This window comes from Scardinius erythrophthalmus (assembly GCF_964197995.2).
Source record: "Scardinius erythrophthalmus genome assembly, chromosome: 3".
Lineage (NCBI taxonomy): Eukaryota > Metazoa > Chordata > Actinopteri > Cypriniformes > Leuciscidae > Scardinius > Scardinius erythrophthalmus.
Window position 1 is genome coordinate 51,413,601 of NC_138223.1, and position 15,000 is coordinate 51,428,600.

General features: G+C 39.7%; 1 protein-coding gene and 1 long non-coding RNA gene across 4 annotated transcripts in view; both read left to right on the forward strand.

The window, feature by feature from the left end:
• The window catches only part of LOC308688278, an 11,840-nt gene extending 331 nt beyond the window's left edge, over window positions 1-11,509 (forward strand). Inside the window, exons 2-6 of the long non-coding RNA XR_014029861.1 lie at window positions 225-366; window positions 1,802-2,000; window positions 2,237-2,308; window positions 11,121-11,162; window positions 11,268-11,509. This is a non-coding gene — a long non-coding RNA (uncharacterized lncRNA). The remainder of the gene's footprint in view (window positions 1-224; window positions 367-1,801; window positions 2,001-2,236; window positions 2,309-11,120; window positions 11,163-11,267) is intronic.
• b3gntl1 (UDP-GlcNAc:betaGal beta-1,3-N-acetylglucosaminyltransferase-like 1) overlaps window positions 1-15,000 on the forward strand; it is a 43,770-nt gene that overhangs the window by 22,134 nt on the left and 6,636 nt on the right. The window lies entirely within an intron of this gene.

A 15,000-nucleotide genomic window follows, 5' to 3' on the forward strand; every position in this document is an offset into this window, starting at 1 on the left:
AAACTATGTATACAGAGAATAGTGTAACCAAATTCAACTAGTAGGCTATATCACAGTGAAAACCAATGCTTGATTTTTTTATTTTTATTTCCTGCACCTCATATTACATTACAGTTTTACAGGATTTAACTCTTTAAAAGGATAGGTTGGTTAGCTGTGTAACATATAGGTGCACTTGGATTCATGTTTTATTTGTATTATTATATATTATTTTGCCCTTTTAGGGAGAGGTGTGTTTGCACTTGAGCACATTGAACCATCCACCTTTGTTGTTGAATACCGTGGGATTCTCTCTCAAAGTAAACATGTTAAAGATGTACAAGGCAACTACTTGTTTGACTTCACATGGAATGGAACACGTTATTGGTAAGCTGGCTGTTTCTTTTTTGGTTTATTTATTTATTTTTGGTTCATATTCAGAGCAAACTAGTTGCATGTCATTCTAATAAAAACAGTTATGATTATGATGATTATTATTATTACAATATAGGGCTGCACGATTTGGGGAAAATGTCATATTGCGATTGAGGTCAATATTGCAATTGGAATATGCGATTGCGATATAATAAACAAATGGTTTCATGAGTCAACTTGCTTGGATCTAAAGCAAAATGCACACACAGAATAGTGCTAATTCTGAAATGTGTATTTCTCAACTCAAACTAGCAACAACAACTAAATGATTGATAACATCTAAGCCATTGATGTCTGGATATAAATTAATCCACCCCCATTTAAAACATTAATTATAGCCATCCAACATTACAGTGATTCCATCATTACAATTGAAAGCTATAATTGAAAAAAAAAACATTTATTAGACTTCAAAAAATATAACCGCTTTTAATTTAAGTGAACTTCAAATAATCCTCACATAAACCCATAATAAATGTAATATTTACCTGTGCCCTTCCTGTCTAACAGGTATACAGAAATTTAATAAAGTTATCAAACAGTCTGCGCTGCATAAATAATAAATAGACTAATCCTTATTAAAGCTACATAAGTTCTTTAGTCAAGAGCAGTGAGTAATTTTCTCTGTCCCCTTTGTTCTTTGATTAACTTTACTGACAGAAAGCTTTGGCTGCTGGCCCTTTAAGAGCAGCCGCTGCTGACAGAGACGTGGATCTCACATGCGCCTCATCCTCTCACAACTCTATACGTCCATCATAAGACTGCTCTTATGTTATGAAGATACTCGACAAACGACATTTTGGCATAATTGTGTGTGTTATTGTTCGTTCAAGCGCGAAAGAGAACTGTATTCTGGCGCGTGTCTTTCTGTGAGTCACAGTCGGACATTCAGCGCGCTCTCTTTTGACTTGTCTCGCATGAATGGTTTTAAGCAATCGCATGAGAGCATTATCATGTAACACTAGCCAAAGGATGACAAAAAATAACAGATGCTGCGTTAATTGCGTAACAGCCCATTGTTTATTTTACATAAAATCGCAGCATTTTGCATCATATAATCGCATAGGCTTGACATCACGGTTGCGATAAGATTAATCGTGCAGCACTATTACAATATCAGATTTACTAGGGTTCTCATAATATTAGGAACTTATTAGTTAGTGATAATCAATAACATGGTTATTTTTCAACTGGGGTATTATTTTTTTTACCTTAAGTGGATCATCTGACCTATTAAATTCTTAGGAAGTCAAGTTAACTTTCACAATGTGTATTTGAATATAGGTTAAATAGGCCAAGGTTAGCCTAACCCAAATGTTCAGTTAGAACCGTATGTTTCAGTGTGTGTCTATGTTTTAAGTTTCTTACTGGACTATTTTTATCACAGCATAGATGCAACAAAAGAGGACGGTGGACATTCACTTGGACGACTGGTGAATGATTATGACAAAAATCCAAATTGCAAAGTCAAGACAATCATTGTTGACGGAAGGCCACACCTGTGTCTGTTTAGTATAAGACATATCTTTCCAGATGAGGAGGTCACATACAACTATGGAGATTCCTCTTGGCCTTGGCGTTTAAGGGTGAGTCTCTTAAAGACTTTATCACTGAAATTCAACCATGTTCTGTATTTCATGAATGTTAGTTTTTTATATGATGCAGATTATTTAAAACAATTCTGCATGTCTGCTTTGTGCACGACGGAGCCATGAAAGGGACACTAGATATTTAGACTTTGGTTGATACTAGAATTAGTTGCGGTGACCAATTGGCAAACATCCTTGCCTCAGTGTTGTACCTGTCTTTCTCATAATTACAGGAATTGTGTGACGAGACATCAGTGGCTGTGACTGAATGCAGTGTGAATCCTTCCTCATCAGTGAAACAGAAAGTAAGTGAGCGCATGTTCCTTCATTGTTTTCTTCTCTTTGACACAGGCAATGTTAAGTGTAGGATGGTTGGGCATCATACTAGACTGGCTGACGTGGACTGTCGTCTTAAAGACGCTGTTGTGACATCTCAAATTCGAGTAAAATGTACCTTGCTCGGTTCATTCATTTTCATAACTCGTGCGTTGGGGGATGGGCATGACACTGACCTGAAATGTAAGGACAGTTCTTCACTACGAGGACCGTCATGTCAGGGATAGGGTTTGAGGAAAAGATGTTGCTTTGGGTATGTGCCGGCTGCTTCTTTATGTGGATAAGCTGTAGACCCAATATGCACACTTTTCAATCTGGATATGCTTTGTGATTTTCAGTCACAGAGACGTAAACAGTTAAGGCCCATTCACACCAACCATAACTGTGTTAGGGTCCAACCAGCAGACGGTAATGTTCTGTTTATTGTGATCGCATCTTTGACTGCTGCTTATATACTGAAGCATGTTATAGCAGAATTGATTCCGATTGGCTGTCAATTAAGCAATGTATCGCAATACAAAAATGCAACAATATATATTGTGGAAAGTGACAATATGTATTGTGTATAGTACACCCAAAATAAAAATTACTGTGTGAGGGGAAACAATCAAGTTTACAGAGTTTGTGTCAATACTACATTAAACTACTATATATATATATATATATATATATATATATATATATATATATATATATATATATATATATATATATAAAATAATATAATGCAGTGGGGGAATATTTGTGGGTCCTGATAATGCCAAATGTCTTTTGTTACCAGTGAAAAGTGGCCTACATTAATTTAAATATATCTAGTTGGTGACAGAGTGCAAGCATATTTGTCTAAAACAAATCTTTAAGCCTATTCATTTCCTCCCCCAATGTTTTGCAAATTAGGCATTTTAATCAACAGTTAAAAAAAAAAGTTACCCTTTTACCACGTCTTGGAGTATCTCTATAATATCGTATCGTGATATGTATCGAATCGTGACATGAGGGTATCGTTACACCCCTACTGCCAATGTTTCTAGCGTTTCTCAGCTGGTAAAATCGTTCTGAAAGTGATTTTTTTGTTTTTGTTTCTCTGTGGTGTTATCGTGTAAGCTGTGGTGTAGACTCTGCTATTCTTTAATACTGAGAGGATTTTTTAGGCCTATAATTTAATAGATATATAGTTTTTAGTTTGAACAGTCCTTTTTTAGTTGGTAAAATTCATCCTGTCCTCAGCTAGCGGTGAGGGGTTTGCGTTTAGGGAGATTTTCTTGTCTAATATCTGCATTTTAGGGGGGAAAGCATAAACAACATCTGCGTTCATACTAGGGATGTCAATTTTCACAAATTCCCATGATCGATCGTCGTTTAAATTAACGATCAATTAATCGATTAATCGTTAGCCTTAATACTGCGATATGCGTCACCTGCAGTGGCTATGAGAGCATGACAGGGTCTGCAAATGCTGCTCAAAACGCTATGTTCCTCACCAAATCAATTAGAATAGTTTTCAATATAAATAAAGGGCTAGTAGGATTGTAAAATGTTTCGATGTGATTGATAATTAAATTAATTATTTAATAATCAAATATAACTACTAATACAACGTGTCACCAACGCCGCCTCATATGCGCTTAGAATGTGTGACCGTTGTGGACGCGCTCTTCCTGGAACAACTGCACGCGCTGAATGAATCTGCTACCATTAAACTGGAGCACTTTGCTAGCACGTTATTTATCTAAAAAAAACGCATCCTATATGAGATTAATCCGATATATTCAGGGCTTGAATTTCGGCGCGGGATTGCGGGTATTGCGCATATTTTGTATCATTCCCGCAGGTCTCCCATTTATAATGCGGGAAATTCCCGCAAACATTGATTCACTTTAGCATGTAGGTTGTATTAGTAAATTAATCCACACAGATTGTAAAATCAAATCAGTCATTTTAAAACTGTCTGCGAGACGCAATTTCACAAACGTGTGAAACGAGTGATTCAGCGGCGCTGCGTCTTCTATCTCTCGTCTCTCATATGGGTTGCACAAGGTAATCGTTAAGCGCGCAGCAGGCGGCGATAATACACTCTCGCATTTCGGGAGTCGGGATAGACGGAATTGTCACTTGCATAATCGCAGTAGCACCTCAATGCAGTACACAAGATCCGAGGGGAGGAGTCGGATCTTATATAAGGGGTGGAGATTGGTAGGTTTAGGGGTGGAGATGGGTAGGTTTAGGGGTGGGTTTAGGGATCAGGGGGTGGAGATTGGTAGGTTTAGGTATGTAAGGTGGGAGGAGTTGGATTTTATCCGACTCCTCCCCCCGGATTTTATGCTCTGCAGTGAGGACCATCTCCATAATCGGGCCAGCATTGCATCACGAGTAACTAAAGTTTACCATTTGCACGTCTTTTTAAGTCTCACCAGTTTAAACATTCACGCGATTTTAAACTATTCGGTACTTGCGCGCTGTCTGAGAAGTTTTTTTTTTTCTCTGCACACATACATAGAGTAAAGCCTCCTCACAAACAGCTCGCGGGTAACAAAAGTTATTTTTCGTGGATTATATCGCTTAAACAGTCAAAAACATAAGAAAATTATGTCAATTTCGGTCTTAGTGATATCCTCTAAACACAGTCGGTTGTTATGTCTTAAGCATAAATCGCACGTGACCGTATAATCAATGAAAACAGGATCCGTGCATTAGCTCTTAAAGGGACAGCAGGCATTTGTCTGTCATTAATTTGTTTGTCAAAACAACAAAACATAGCTTTAATTTTAAGGAATCAGGATTGATAGCCTATGTATTTAATTTAATCAGGACTAAAATACTACCTAGTGTTATTTCACATTTGATTACTTTTTTCAGTCTCTGCGCAGTATTTCTGAATACTAGTTTTAGACCTAAGCAAAAACTTCTCTTTTTTCTCTTTATTGGTATCTTTATTCTATTGTATTTATTTGTGCTACTTTTTTCAATTTAATTCAAAGATTGAAATCAAGCTTCCTTGAGCTGTGTAAATTCTTAAGAACAAAATTACCCCATTGTAAAAATGCAATGAGTAAGCCTACATTTAGGCGAGATAAATGTAAAAAAGAAAAAGTCTAAACTCCCCCCTCAAATTAAAAATCCCCCCCATAAGAATCACCTAAGGGGGGATTTCCCCCCCATTTTCCAAAATGAAATTCAGGCACTGATATTCAAAATAAACATATTACAAATTATATCTGCACAAAATGACGCAAATTCATTCACAAGTGAACTTGAACTAAGTTACGTGCCATTCATTCAGAACTACTCATGTTGTGGATGTGGACGCGGTCTTCCTGGAGCAACGCGACATGGCAACTAAACCCAAATAATTCACAATGTTTTATTACAATATTGTTCTCTTTATAATGTTATGTAATATTACAGTCCCAATAGTCATTATTAGTCGTGCACTGCCGTTTGAGCTGCACGCGCTGAAGCTGACGCTTTACTACAGAGTTCATTCTTAACCAAATGCATCCAATATGAGATAAATCAGATATAGATAGGCCTACAGAAAAGAAACAGTATTACAACTTACATTTGCACAAAACAAAAGGCTGCGAATGCAGACGCAAACTTAGTCATGATGAAGGTGTAAAATGGTCCCAAACATAACTCCGGCGCGCTCGCTTTACATGTTTCGCGGTTGAGCAGCGCGCACGCGCATGAAGACCTGCTTAATCGATGATCGATAAGTTGTATCGATTAAATGTATTATCGACAATTATTCGATCGTCGATTAATCGTTGACATCCCTAGTTCATACTAATTTGTTAAAGGGACACTCCATATCACGTGATGCTTTGCGTGAGGTTGTTGACAAATGACAGGCTGATCCGTCGTCCACGTTGGTGTGCGTCATTACGTATGAACCAAGGCTGATATTGTGGAGAGAGAGAGACGCACGGCACAGTGGTTTCGAGGGGAGAGAGAGAGACGCACAGAGAGACGCGAGTTTTGAAGAATACACCGAGAATAATGGATCATCAGAGATTGAGAAACATGGATCTAAATCAAGCGCTGGCCTTTTTTGATGCCATGGAGGATGATGGATTTTCTGGAGAAGAGAGCTTTTTGACTGATGAGGAACTAGATTACCAGGATGGTCTAGACCCTGCTGAAGAGTAAGTTCCATTTATTTATTTACTGTAAAAGTATAAAAAAAAAAAACTAATATGATAAAATATAAATTTTCTAAATATGTAAAAATAAGTTCTGTAAAAGTAGTATTTTGTTTTTCTATGTTTGTTAAAGAGTAGTAAGAGTTGTGGATTACACTTTGTCTCTCAGCCATTGTTTGTCTGAGTTTACCTAGAGATACAAACAAAGGATAGTGGGGGGTTGGTCACACCTTTTGGCTGTGGAGAGAATGTCTCAAGGATGTTGTAGTGGGGGGTTGGTCACACCTTTTGGCTGGGGAGAGAATGTCTCAAGGATGTTGTAGTGGGGGGTTGGTCACACCTTTTAGCTGGGGAGAGAATGTCTCAAGGATGTTGTAGTGGGGGGTTGGTCACACCTTTTGGCTGGGGAGAGAATGCTCATATTATAGCTGTGGTGGGTTGGGGGTACAGTAGCAATCTCAGCCATTGTTATCGTATGTGAGAAATCAAATACAAAAACACTAATTGATCTGATATGTATGATTTAATATTTTGCTTTATTTGTTTTACAGTCATGATAATGAAGAAGACACCAGCCCACCCACCCGAGCCAGACAGGAAAGCTCCCATTCTTCCGCTGAGGAGGGCCCTTCCACTTCTGCTGCAGCATCCCAGCAGCTGCCAGGAATAGGTCATGGACGGCTGCAGTCACGGTCTAGAGGGAGAGCGCGGTCAAGGTCAAGATCCAGATCCGGCAGCTTGAGGGGTCGACAGAGTCCTGAATCCACAAGGTCGAGATCTAGATCACCACAGCCAGCAGCCCCAACTCCATCATGGAACAGTGAGAGTCAGCCAGACATCCCTCCAGTGCCCAAAAGGTTCGTCCCAACAAGAAAGCCAGGACGTCAGCTCAGCCCCACATCCATATACACACCGCTGGACCTTTTCAAACTTTTTGTCAGTGACAGTGCAGCAACCACTTTGTGTAATAACACAAACACAAACGCTGCAAAAAACATTGCCAATGGCAAAAAATATTCCTGGAAAAACTTCACTGTTGAAGAATTTTTCAAATATTTAGGACTGACTTTCTTTTTTGCACTGGTGAGACTGACAAATATCCGGCACTACTGGAGGACAAACACCATTTTCAGCCAACAGTTTCCCCACTCAGTGATGGCACGTGACAGGTATCAGGTCATTTCCTGGAACATCCACATGAGCAACCCTGATGAAGACGTCCACAATGACCGGAAGAGAGGGACACCAGCTTATGACCGGCTGTTTCGTCTGAAGCCCCTTTTAGATGACATCAAACATGCATGCAGAGCATTTTATCACTCACGGCAGAACCTTTCAGTGGACGAGAGGATGGTGGCAACAAAGGCTCACACTGGCATGACCCAGTATATGAAGGCGAAGCCAACTAAGTGGGGCTTCAAACTTTTTGTGCTGGCAGACAGCAGCATTGGGTACACTTTAGACTTTGCTGTATACACGGGGAAGTCTGTGTTTGCTTCTGGTGAGGGACTGGCATACGACTCGGTTATGTCCTTCATGAACAAATCATCCCTAGGGAGTGGCTACAATGTGTATGTAGACAACTTCTACACAAGTCCAAAGCTATTCATGGATCTCTACAGCATGAACTTTGGAGCATGTGGCACCTACAGGGACAACAGACGAGGATGCCCCCGCACAACCACAAATGCCATGAACAAAAAGGATCCTAGGGGCACCATCAGGTGGATCCGTGACGGCCCTCTGGTTTTTGTAAAGTGGATGGACACTCTGGAAGTCTCTGTCTGCTCCACAATTCACCCGGCCTTCTCTGGCACACCTAAGATGGCCGACACAGCAGCAGTGCTCGAGTGAAGCTCCTTAAATCTCAGTCTGCTAAATGCGCTAATCAATTAACTTTCCTGCATATCTATCCCACGTTAAGTTCTGAGTGTTACCTCCTTTTTGTGACTTTTTGGATGGTCACTAATACAAATTTACTTGATCATTTCACCTGTGCTTCGCTATGGAACAAAATGCAACTAACGCATTCATTTTGAACGCTCTTCAACAACTTAAGCGAGAGATGTTCACGTATTTTGACCCGAAACTTGACAACCTGCAAACAGCTGCCGATGCGTTGCAGTCTTCCCTTAAATCACTCGGGGATCAAGTAGGCGAGCTCGAATTTAGAGTCAGTTCAAATCAGGGTAACATAACTGATCTAGAGCAACGCTTTGAGACGCTGGAGAAGCAAAATGCTTTCTTGCTACAGAAAGCTGAGGACGCCGAAAATCGGAGCAGAGCCCTAAATCTTCGCTTCATTCACGTTCCTGAGCGAGCTGAAGGCACTGATACAATCGGCTTTATTGGACGTCTACTCACTCTTCTATTTGGCGAAGCCAGCTTTCCCATTCCACCTGTGATCGAGCGCGCTCATCGCACTCCTGGAGCCTCCTCCAAAGGGAATTCCAAAGCTGGTTCAAGACCAATTTTGGCAAAGTTTGGCACCAGTGAATATCATGAGGCCCAAAACGCCTGGACTTCTTTTGGAAAAATGTAAATAGTTTTGGTTCTGTTCAAGTTATTATGTTTATTCCTGTGCTCCAGGACTCCAAAGACATGAACAAACTGTTTTCCAGAGGAAATTTGCTTAGCTTTTATTTATTTGTGTGTGATTTCAATAAATGTTTGAGTGATTCAATTTCCGTTTTATTTTTTCATTTGTCTTTGTGGTCCCATAACTTATTTTACATTCAGGTGACATCAATGCAACACAAATATGCTGAAAGTTCGCAATGCGCGTGTGACAGGGCGCATGTTTAACTGAAGAACGGAGAGAGAGAGAGAGAGAGAGAGAGGTAGTATGCAAGCAAGTGCACACCATTTCGAAACAAAAACGAGGAGTAATTCAATAATTAGTTCGCAAAGTAACTCTTCACTAGAAATTGTGTGAAATGATTTCCAGGCGGTAGCGTAGAGTGGAGCTCAATTCTAGTCTATATTGATGGGCGGAGTAGTGGGAGTGGCTTGCGGAGCTGAGCATTGCAATGCACTATGGGTATTGTCTACAATCCACAAGCACTAAAGTCATTTTCTGCCTTTTATCGGCCAAGAAGGACCCAAATTAGAAATGTATGCTACTATTCTACTACATATATGACCCACTTTCAATACACATCCAGTGCATCCTCAAACTGACGACAAAACCTCATACAGTTACGTGCACACTTTGGAGACTGTCTTGTTTTCAATGCAAGGGTAGTAAGGAACTGGGGTCCGTTCTTCGTACGCCACTCAGTTAGTGGGATTTGATTGTGGATGATTTGGCATGATCTTGGATTGTTTGGTTCTTCAGTGCTCATCCTGGACTTGCTGTCATAGTGTTCCTATAGTGGTCCGTAACTTAAACCTGCTCGGAAGCTTATTTCATGTAAACCGGATTAGATTGCATCTTTTTAAGTGGGGTTGATTCTTAAAATATGTCCCAACCACTGCTAATTTATTACAAGAGTTCCTTACTGAAACTAATTTAAAACTGACAAAAGTAATTTAAAATAATAATAATGATATAAAAATTAATTTGAAAATAATGTGTTGAACGCCTGTGTACGAGTCAAAAGAAGTATACTTTGCAAGGCTGTGCATTCGACTGTGGTAAAAATTCGACTGTGGTATACTTCTGGCTTTAGTCTGGTGTTGGTTGTCTAGTCATAGCCAATGCAGACTGTGCATAGCACTTTAATAACACAAGATTTTGGCCAAATGTTTTAACACAAATCTAACATTCGCTGGTCCAAAACATCGTAAATCTATTTGAGCTTGATTGACACATGAAGTGTCTGGCCATACATCATTTTATTTATTTATTTTTGAACTAATTTCTTGAATGGCAGCAGTTAACCTGCAATTTTAGCTGGTTTCAAAACACCTGGATATTACCTGCCATGGTGACATTTCCTCAGATAAACTTCTGAGATCCAAAAGCTAATGCCAGCATATTGACATGGTGACTAACTTATCTTGACTTGACCGCTGAGCATTTGCATTTCACTCACTATGTGTCAGCGTCAGCATAGGCCATACTATTTAAATTCATGATTGGTTGAGGTTGACTGACAAATTAAAACATTAAACAGAAAAAAGAAGAAAAAAAAAAACACCATTATTAACCGGTTAATGGTCATTTCAAGTAATCGTTTCTGGTTTTTCCCCAGTTTTCGTTTTCATTCTTTGAACTGGTTCAGAGCCCTCATATTTACATAATAATAATAATAATAATAATAATTATAATTATTATTATTATTATTGTATATATATTATATACCTGTTTGCCGTGTAGAGAAGAGGAATAGTGTGTTGCTTTTTTTCCCCCTTAGAAAACACAAAAATGGGCCTGGGTGAGGCTGACAGCTCCACAGGTATGTGTGTGCGCATATATTTTAGATATTTATTTGAGAAAAAGGATACATGTTGATTTTGGGTTCATGTTTTATTTTTTATCTTCCACAGTAATTCAGTGTAAAGTGGTCCTTTTCGTGTTACACAGGACCAGAGACTAGTTTTCCCTGTGTGCTTATCTGCTGATATTTCACATGGTCCGAAACTGTTTGGATTGTAGGGCTGGAATACATTTTAATTGTTGTTTTTTACCCCTCAGGAAAAAGCCAAATGAATCAGGATGAAACTGAGAACTCCAGAGGTATTTAAACAATTGGGTATATTAAAGTTATTCCATGTATATACATATAGGTGTATAGGTATACATATGTGTATGTATATGTTTGTTTGTTTGTTTGTTTTACAGAGACCAAATTGAGGAGAATTGTGAAAAGGCCATGGAGCCCAAATGAAGTGAATGCTGTCATGAAACATTTCAGAGTCCATATTTCAAAGGGACACCTTGCAACAAAGGCAGAGTGTGAGCAGTGCAAGACTGCAGAGGACCCTGTTCTGAGAGAAAGAACGGCCCAAAATATAAGGGATTTCGTGAGGAACCGAGGTTTGATGTTGAAAAAGAAATCTTCTTAGAGTTCTTCGAGAGATCAGTGTTGCCTTCCATTAAAGGTTGTATCAGCGATTTCAGGCCCAATAAAGGCCCAAATATAAATGATCACATTCATCTAATTTTTCCTAACGATCCGCTAGCTGGCCGCCCCATAAGCATGCCACCCAAAAACCGCGTCTCTGTAGGCAGCCTAGGCTCTGAGATCTGCACACAAAAGGTGGGGGTGTTGTGGTTTGAGATTTTGCGGTGATTGGTTGGAACTGTTGGTGATTGGTTGGAACACTGTTTATTTTGGTTTTGGTGGTTGGTGAAACCCATTGTTTTTGTGTGCAGATCTCAGAGCCTAGGCTGCCTACAGAGACGCGTTTTTTGGATGGCATGCTTATGGGGCGGCCAGCTAGCGGATTGTTATGAAAGATTAGATGAATGTGATCATTTATGTTTGGGCCTTTTTTGGGCGTGAAATCGCTGATACAACCTTTAATGCCTGTGGGTTTTGTTCTCAAAAGTGTTGTTGGGCCAGAAGAGTGTTCAAGACATCCTTTTATTTACTTTTATTAAAACACTGTTTTGAAAGAAATGTACAAAAACATGCATTTACTGGAAGGCAATTTAATTTGGTTTTATTTTCAGTGTGTTGTTGAGGTCATTTTGAGGCACACTCCCTCATGCACTTTAGTCCCATAATGGTTAGAGATGCACCGATTACAATTTTCTAGGCCGATTCCGATTTTTCCGAGTTTGACCTGCCGATACCGATTTTTTTTTTTTTATTTTTTTTTTTTTTTATATAAAACACCATATACTTCTACCCAAACTGAATAATAAAAACAAGTTTAAATGGGTGAATTTTCTATAAATATTTGAGTCTTCTTCATTTTCTTTTCTGACATAGCCTACTCCAGTTCTTGTTAAAACACACTAGACATGCAAATTCTGTGCATTTTGGCCACTTTTTGTGTGAAATCATTTATTTTGCCCATCAAAAAAAGTGTGCTTTCACTTTAATTGAGCGTGAGCAGCGCAGCAAAAATAGACTCTGCGCCGAAACCGCTTCACTGCTGCTCACTCGACGCTCCTGCTTGACGCTCACGCTCTGCTCCTGCTGCCGGTGTGATGCACTCATTTATTAACATGCACGCCGAAAAAAATACGCGCCTCTCACGCTTGCGGTGTGAAACTGACGTAATTCACAAGGTTTTCTACATGTGTGTTCCGTGTGCACGTGTGATGCTGATGTTGCGCGATGTTAATCATGCGGCGCCCGAGTGTGTTTGACCGGTATAAAATCGGCAAATGTCAGACTGACCGGCCGATCGCCGGTCATGACCGATCACGTGAAAATCGGCCAATTCCGGTCCCAAGCCGATCAATCGGTGCATCTCTAATAATGGCCTTATTAGATCTCAGTTGTTGAGCCTTTTTTTTACCATTTGCAAAATAAAAATTGCCCTTTCAGTTTAATTTTGTTAGTTTTTATTGGCTGTCTAGTTGCATTTCTTCATCTAATTGCCCTTTAACTAGTCTTCTATGAAGTGTAAAACTTGCTGATCTTTGTTCACTGAATTTTCTCCAACCAGGTTCATTTTGCACCACATGTGTATATGTTGGTTGATATAGAGCTGGTAAGTCCCGCCCCTTCCGTAAAACCCCGCTGGACCTCAAAGTTGAAAAACCGTCAATGCAAGTGAATGGGAGAAAATAATTATTTTCTGATCCCGTTTGAATTGTGCCATGAATGTGAACATATGTTGTCTGTGAATTTTTTATATAACTTTTCATGTTACGAGTTTGACAGTATATGGTATGATTCTTCAGCTAGCAGTTGTGGAAAAGACATAACGAGAAAGACTACATGTCGACTATGTGACGTCACCCCATAAAGTTGACTTACCCGTGGTTTTCGCCAACTTCAACGATTTTGTCCTCTCCCTGAAAGAAGGCGGTGAAGTGCACCAAAGACACAGCCATGTTTAGCGGGATCCGTGAGCTAGTCCGTGTGCTAGTGGTGTTGACGTTTCAAACGCGTCGAGAGTTGTAGTCCACAAAGTGCTCTCACACAAAGTCTAACCGTATCAAACTTCTACCCGCTAAATTGTATCATTCTTTACACGAAAAGTTATATAAAAAATTCACAGACAACATATGTTCACATTCATGGCACAATTCAAACGGGACCAGAAAATAATTATTTTCTCCCATTCACTTGCATTGACGGTTTTTCAACTTTGAGGTCCAGCGGGGTTTTGCGGAAGGGGCGGGACTTACCAGCTCTATAGCAACAGCACATTGTAGCACTATTTTCTTAGGTGTACGTATTACTTTTACAGGTTTAGTGGCAGCAAAAAGATGCACAATCATTTGTGAATTCACTCTTTAATGTAGAATAGTTGATTTGGTTTAGTATGGTTAACTCTTAATACAGGTACTCCTGCTATGTGTGGAGTTAATAGTGATGTCCATTTAAACCCAGTTTGTCCTCATAATCAAGGGTTAGTTAGGGTTGTGTGTGTGTGTGAGAGGTCCAGTTAAACCCAAAATGTCCTCATAATCAAGGGTTAGTCAGGTGTTTGTGTGTGTTTGAGAGTGTGTGTGAGTGAGGTCCAGTTAAACCCAAAATGTCCTCATAATCAAGGGTTAGTTAGGGTTGTGTGTGTTTGAGAGGTCCAGTTAAACCCAAAATGTCCTCATAATCAAGGGTTAGTCAGGTGTTTGTGTGTGTTTGAGAGGTCCAGTTAAACCCAAAATGTCCTCATAATCAAGGGTTAGTCAGGTGTTTGTGTGTGTGTTTGAGAGTGTGTGTTTGAGAGGTCCAGTTAAACCCAAAATGTCCTCATAATCAAGGGTTAGTAAGGGTTGTGTGTGTGTGTGAGAGGTCCAGTTAAACCCAAAATGTCCTCATAATCAAGGGTTAGTCAGGTGTTTGTGTGTGTTTGAGAGGTCCAGTTAAACCCAAAATGTCCTCATAATCAAGGGTTAGTCAGGTGTTTGTGTGTGTTTGAGAGTGTGTGTTTGAGAGGTCCAGTTAAACCCAAAATGTCCTCATAATCAAGGGTTAGTTAGGGTTGTGTGTGTGTGAGAGGTCCAGTTAAACCCAAAATGTCCTCATAATCAAGGGTTAGTCAGGTGTTTGTGTGTGTTTGAGAGTGTGTGTGTGAGAGGTCCAGTTAAACCCAAAATGTCCTCATAATCAAGGGTTAGTTAGGGTTGTGTGTGTGTTTGAGAGGTCCAGTTAAACCCAAAATGTCCTCATAATCAAGGGTTAGTCAGGTGTTTGTGTGTGTTTGAGAGTGTGTGTGTGAGAGGTCCAGTTAAACCCAAAATGTCCTCATAATCAAGGGTTAGTTAGGGTTGTGTGTGTGTGTGTGAGAGAGGTCCAGTTAAACCAAAAATGTCCTCATAATCAAGGGTTAGTCAGGTGTTTGTGTGTGCTTGAGAGTGTGTGTGTGTGAGAGGTCCAGTTAAACCCAAAATGTCCTCATAATCAAGGGTTAGTTAGGGTTGTGTGTGTTTGAGAGGTCCAGTTAAACCA